This window comes from Carica papaya, chromosome 1, assembly GCF_054855325.1.
Source record: "Carica papaya isolate Zhongbai chromosome 1, ASM5485532v1, whole genome shotgun sequence".
Taxonomy (NCBI): domain Eukaryota; kingdom Viridiplantae; phylum Streptophyta; class Magnoliopsida; order Brassicales; family Caricaceae; genus Carica; species Carica papaya.
Window position 1 is genome coordinate 18,088,566 of NC_142309.1, and position 7,262 is coordinate 18,095,827.

General features: G+C 30.7%; 1 pseudogene; it reads left to right on the forward strand.

Moving 5' to 3' along the window:
• Positions 1–430: 430 nt before the first annotated feature.
• On the forward strand, positions 431–1,262 carry LOC110825824 (agamous-like MADS-box protein AGL62 pseudogene; annotated as a pseudogene).
• The last annotated feature ends 6,000 nt before the right edge of the window (positions 1,263–7,262 follow it).

A 7,262-nucleotide genomic window follows, 5' to 3' on the forward strand; every position in this document is an offset into this window, starting at 1 on the left:
TTAAAAGTAGCTCTCTTACCTTCTCAATCCCAAATTAATATCGAGAATATATATACATATATATAACATAAAAAATGTAAAATTTTCAAGAAGGTTCAATTTTCATGTATATCCATCTAGCTATGTATCTATATATGTTAAAATAATGATGATTTTGCAAATTGTATAAAAGTACAGCTAAAATTTAACTTTAATTGTCCAAATGTTTCCTACCATATATTTCAATAAGGAGGAGATTCTCAAGCAACCCTAAACAAGTAAATTATTAAAACAAGAAAATATATACAGGATGTCTACCTAAAATTTATTAATTCACAACCTTGATTCAAATCTCCTATAAATATCACTCATTTCCCCCTCTTTCAATACAAACTATTTCTCTCCATTAATCTCTCTATTAATTTCTCTCTGCACATATTCAATACTTGTAACCATGGTGAGAAAGAGTAAGGGAAGGCAAAAGGTTGAAATGGCGAAGATGAATAATGAAAGCAATCTCCAAGTCACTTTCTCCAAACGTCGAGCCGGACTTTTCAAGAAGGCGAGTGAATTGAGCACTCTATGTGGGGCTGAGATTGCTATTATCATCTTCTCACCCGGTCAGAAGGTCTTCTCTTTTGGCCATCCTTGTGTCCAAACTGTGTTGGAACGTTTTGTTAGTGGTAATCCACCACAAGCTGCATCTGGAACCATGAAACTCATTGAGACTCATCGGAACACTAGTGTCCGTGAGCTAAAAATGCAGCTCACTCAGGTTATTTTAATTAATTTCCTTTCTAATAAAACATTTTCGGTATAAATAATATATATTAATTTTACCACATGTACAGGTTCTTAACCAACTCGAAATCGAGAAGAAGCGAGGCGAAGAGCTTAACCATATGAAAAAGGCAAATGAGAATCAATGTTGGTGGATGGCTCGCAAGAACGATATGAGCTTGACACAACTTCAACAACTGAAGGCCTCTCTCGATGAACTGAAGAAGAATGTGGCTAAGCATGCTGAGAAGATTTTGATTCGTACCCAAAATAATCATCATCCTCACCATCATCTTCCTCATCCTCATCCTCATCTTCCTTATCCTCATCCTCATCCTCATCATCATCATCCTAACCATCCACTTTTTCTGGGAAGTTCTTCCGGTGGAGCAAGTCTTCCTTTTGAGACAAAGCCTGCTGGATTCAGTTCTAGCATTGTTCCATTCAACAATCCGAATATGATGCCTCCAAAGTATCATGGATTTGGCCAAGGATTCTTCTAAGTGAACTTTTTTTATTTATTTAAAATGAATTTTTAATTTTTCCGGCACAGTAAATGCCTCAGTATTAGTCTTTATATTATGTTGGGTTTTAGGATTTTAGCTTCTAACGAGTAACGGTTTGTTCTAGAAAATAAGAAGCGTCTTATTTTATGTTATTTGTTTAAGTACTTTGTAATCGTTCAGTGATACTGCATCTAGTTCTTAATATAAGTTTTCTTCCTTAAAACCCTTTGCGCTTGATTATATATATATATGTATATATCTCAAACATTCTACTACGCTTTTTTTTTTGTCATGCGTTGTGACACTATCAACTGCTACTTATATAACATATCGTAATATGTATTATTTTAATATATAAACAATTATTATCAAAATATTTACTCATTTATATTCACCATACAATATGTAAAACACATATATACAAGAGTTTAGCCTCTATTATATATATATGTGTGTGTGTGTGTGTATATATATACAGTGATCTATTATCTCTTATTTATTGTATACCATACCTCGAGAGATTGAGGAAAGTTTAGAGCTTGAGGTAAGCATACTAGAATTTTTCAATATCAAAAGCTTTCAGCTTAGAGATAGATATTAGATTACACAAGCATGACTTTTTGTTATTCGGGTAAATTTATGGAATAATTAGCATGCACAAGAATTAAATTACGTAAAAATTATAATCTACTATTTTCTTATGTACAATTTAAATGTATGTATGATACTAAATGACTGTATGAATCCAAATAAAAATAGAACATATAGGTTCTAGAGAAGGTAAGTAGTAGATCTATATAGAGATCAACTTTAAAAGTATAATATAGTTAATTTATTCTTATTTAACAAAAAAATTGTAAGAACGACATGATAGGAAAAATAAAAATAAATTGTGCATTAAAAAGATGATGCATGTACAGATATAAGTGCGCATTTTATTGAAATGTATATACGTATTTAATCATAAATCTGGCTATTACACTCCTATATTGAATTTGGAGCTATGTTGGAATCATAAATCTACTCAGCATATTATATTCTTTCTCAATTTTTTTTTATTTCTATTCCATTTGAATTTCTATTTTCTATATTTTTACACTGGATCTACAAATCGTTTATGTCTACAATTTATATCTTTTTCCCATGAAGACATCCTTCTATGCTCTAAGTTCGGTGTAGGTATCAAATATTGATCATATTGTAGCTATTATGTGAAGACAGCTACTAAATTTTATAATAAAAAATTTGCTGGCAATGCTTCTGAAATGCAGGGGACACTGCATATGGATTGGATAGATTGGTTATATTGTTAGCAGGAGCTAGTAAATAAGAGATGTCATAGCTTTCTTGAAGAAAACTATCGTACAGTGTGCTCTCACCCGAGCACCATCTGAAGTCGATCCACAGTAGCTAAAAGATCTTTCAATCTAAAACCAATAATCTCTTCTGTTTTTAGTCTGAACATATTTCTAAACCAGAGTTTCAAACATATATTTATACAGGAGAATTTGACTCTGCTTCCCGATTCATGTGATCCATTCAATTTTGATTAACGAGGGTCTTATTTTTGTATACTTATCTTACTATTTTTTAAAAAACTCGTAACAAAGAATGAAATTTTTTCGCTAAGGAAAACATATTTCTTACCAGATGCTTAATCAATGCATATAAGTGTGATATTCAGTCTTAAAATTTTATTTCAAAAGATTTATTGTTAAACATATTTTCAGACTAATTTTGTACACTGAAACTAAATATCTTTAAATTTTGAGAGCAAAATTAATCTTGAGAGCAATAAAGGAGGCCGATAAGGAAAAACATGCTAATAGATTTAAGATTAAATAGAAAAAAAAAGAAAGAGAAATAGGAAGGGCTGCTGAATGATGCATTAACATGGCAATACTATTATGATATATTGTTTACATTTTGAAGCCTTATGAAACACAAATAGATATGCATGAAGAACATATTGCGTTCAAGGACAAAAACAGAACAAGAAGACTGGAATATAAAAAATATATAAACACGTTTATATTAATGAGATTATGTCAAATTCAATAATAACGGTAGAATTTAACTTCTCTCTTGCGTTATACCGAGTGCATGACATATTCATTATCAGATAAGATCATCTTTTTGACCATGTTAAAATCGAGCCTTCTCAGTTACTTGAGAACAACTAAATGATATGTTAATACGGGAAATGCATAAAAGGCAAAAACTTTTGAACTATTTCACTTTAGTTAATTTATGATGATGTAAGAGCATTAGGTTATATAAATCTTCATAAACTTTTTATTTTGTGTTCCAAGATCGTGGCTATTATGATCATTTCCATGCCATTAATAAATTTCTTCTTTGAGATTGAACCAAACTTGATGCAATAATTTATTCATGAATGCATCTAATAATAAAAACCAAACAAAAAAACTGAAATAAATAAATAAATAACAAATAGATAGATCATATCGATGAGACTATTAAATTTATTCAGGGTAAAAACATTTTTAACTTCCCCCTAGCATTACACAATGAACGACATATTAGTTGTTAGATAAGATCACCTTACTGACCATTATAAAACTTAACTTGTTGATTTACATAAAAACAGTTATATGAATTGTTAGTAAGTGAAATGCATGAAAAAGAATAATATTGAACATTAGTTTCTTTTAGTCAATATTAGAGAATTAGGTTCTATACACTTACGTATACATTTCATTTTTGTATTTGTCATGATCATTAATGCGCCAAGGATGAATATCTTCCTTAGTTTAAATCAAGTAGTAATAATTTGTTCACAAATGCATCCAGTGATATAAGCTAGATAAGAAGACTGGAACATAAAAAATATATAAACATATAAACTATCTCGATGAAATTATATTAAAATTCACTAATAATTAAAGAAATTTAACTTATCTCTAGCATTATACTAAATGAATGAAATACTAATAGTTGAATAAGATCATCTTGACAACCATGATAAGAACAAATTTTTTTATTTAGTAGAAAATAATTAAATGAACTATGAATAAGGAAAATACATTAAAGGGAATTTAGGTTCAACATGCTTGTGTAAACTTTCTATTTTTATATTCCAAGATCGCCGTGCTCATACGATCATTGACAAATGAAGAATAAGTTTTTTCCTTGAGATGTAAGCAAATCAAAATTCATAAATGAATGTTTTACTATGTACTAGTAAGAAAGCTAAAAATTCTTGATAGTATCAGAAATTTAAGTTTTGGATTATGTCAAGATATTCCTTACCTTATATTTTAATGAAAAAAGGATTCTAGCCAGAAATGTAAATGCATAAAAGTTAAGTAAATCCACCTAACTCAACTTGGATAGCCTCAAGTGGTACCTCCAAACCTTATAAATACCTTGCGTAGTTTACAATTGTCAATTGCAATAATAGTATACTTACATCTTCTCATCATAATCTCCATTCTTCTTCTCAATTTGCCGAGGTTATCTTTCGTTATTTTCAGTTTTAGCAATGGCAGATGAGGGGACATCAAGTAAAAACAAAGGTCGTCAAAAGATCGAGTCGAAAAAGATGGAGAATGAAGCCACTCTCCAAGTTACCTTCTCAAAACATCGAAGTAGCCTTTTTAAGAAGGCGAGTGAACCTTGCACTCTTTATAGACAAGATGTTGGCCTTATTGTTTTCTCCCCTGGAAATAGGGCCTTCTGCTATGGCAATCCTAATATCGATATTGTGATTGATCGGTTTCTTAGTATTGATGTTCGTCCAATTAAGATCCTGACAACGACAATGATACTCAACAAACAATCAGTAGGATCAATGAGGTGTTAGCAACTTATTTGTTATCTTTTTTTTATAATATCCATTTATGATAATCTAAAAATTGTCATGAGTAACTAATACTTAAATCTATGATGAAACGTCATATATTTTGAATTATTTGTTGGTTTTTTAAATCTTTAGCCTAATTGCTTATCTAATACTGCAAATACATGAATATGTATATATGATAACAGGCTCAAGACAAGGAGGAGGCAGCAAGGAAGCGAGGTAAAGAGCTCAAACAAAGAAGAAAAGGATTGATGAAAGAGCTTTGGTATACGCATTCAATGGACAAATTCAGCTTGGAAGAGCTTGAAGTTTTGGATGCTGGTATGAAGGCCTTGTGGAATGATGTTGCCGAACTTGCAAAGAAGCTAAAGAAGGAACAAGGTAACTCGAGTTCAGCTGAGGGTTCTCCAAGGGATGACAGGATGTTTTACTCAGATCCAGCAATGAAGGCCTTGATTACTCTCCCCATGCCTAGTATGCCCAGCAACCCAACTCATGAATATGCCCCCAGCAGTACTAATTCAACTCCTCCCTTGAGTAGATTCTGTAACCTAGACTCTGGCAATCCAACCATAATGATGATGGATAACTCGTTGAGTGATTCAAGCATGGTGTTAGATCCTGTTGATGACTTGAAGGCCATGCCTAGGGATCTCTTCAATAATTTAGTCATGATTGAGTCAGATGATCCAATTGCAGCACTTAATGCAGGAGATAATCCAGACATAATGTCTGATGCCTTCGGGAACCAAATTGCAACAATGGATATTAATCTGTCAAATGATCCAAATATTGGGCCTAATGAGTTTTTTAATTCGAGTACTATGCCTCATACACCAAATGATCCAATTAGCACAACATCCGATGCTCTAAATATGATACGTATTGTGCCAGATGATTCAAATCTAGACTCAGTATTTGATGGCTTCACTCTAGAGATCTGTTTGCGGATCCATTGGATGATGAGAACTTCATTGTGGACAATCCAAATGAGGCGGCTAACGGTGATAATCTGAAAACAATGTCGCCTCCTCTTGTAGGGAATGTTCTAGGAAGCGGCCAAGGATTTTAATGACTAAGTTTGTTGATTATCTTGAAAAGAATCAAGGGCTAGTTTAAAGAGTTTCACTATCGTGTCTTTTGTTTTTGTTTGTCTTGTCTTTCAAATAATGCTTTGGGAATTTGGGATTTCAATTGGCTTGAGTTTTGTATTTGCTTACTTTCAGGTGGTGTTCTTGTGTGTGTGCGTGTGTGTGTTTTTTTTTTCTTTATAAATGTTGTCGTTGTTAGTCTTGGATCGAGGTAATAAGTATATGTGTGTTTCATGAGTGTTGTTTATTTTACATTCTTGTTAAGTACAATTCCGCAAATCTTTAGAAATATTTAATCTTCTATAATCACCCTATAAAGTACATTTATATGATAGTTCCGTCTCTTTATATATATGTGTGTGTATGTATATATATGTATATATATATGTATATACAGTAGTCAGTTATCTCGCATTTATTGTAAACTATATCTCGAGAGATTTAAAAGAGTTTAGAATTTGGTATCAATACACTCAGTATATGAAAATACTGAAGCTCTTTAAGTACGTAATAAATTTATTATTTTTAGAAAGTTAATTATTACATTATATATAAATATATGTACGTGTAAATTTGTGACTTTGAAGAAAAAAGGTAAAAGATTATTCCGCATACTCATTTCGCTTCCCTATTCCATTATATGGAAATATATAAATCCTTGGTATATATTTAATTTGGTAGCATGCTTAAGAGTTTGTATAATTTTAACTTGTATTTAATTTAAATTACAATACAAATACCACATATCTGAATTGGAAAAGAGTTATGATTCTAAATCAAATTCAAATTATAGTTTTTAAAAATCTTTAATATGAGTTTGGATTTTGTGATTGTATTAAAAATTCTGAATTCACTGATATAATGTAAAATAATTCAATTGACGTTTAGTCTCAATATCCGAATGTTAAAATGAGAATGCTTTTGTTATTATTAAAAAATATATAAATAATTTATTATGAAAAATTATATCTGTCATTCTCATATATATTAGTTTCAATATAGATATTCAAAAGGACAATATAGTATTCTCATTACAGTTAAATGTAATAAATTATATGATAGATATAATTTATAATGTAT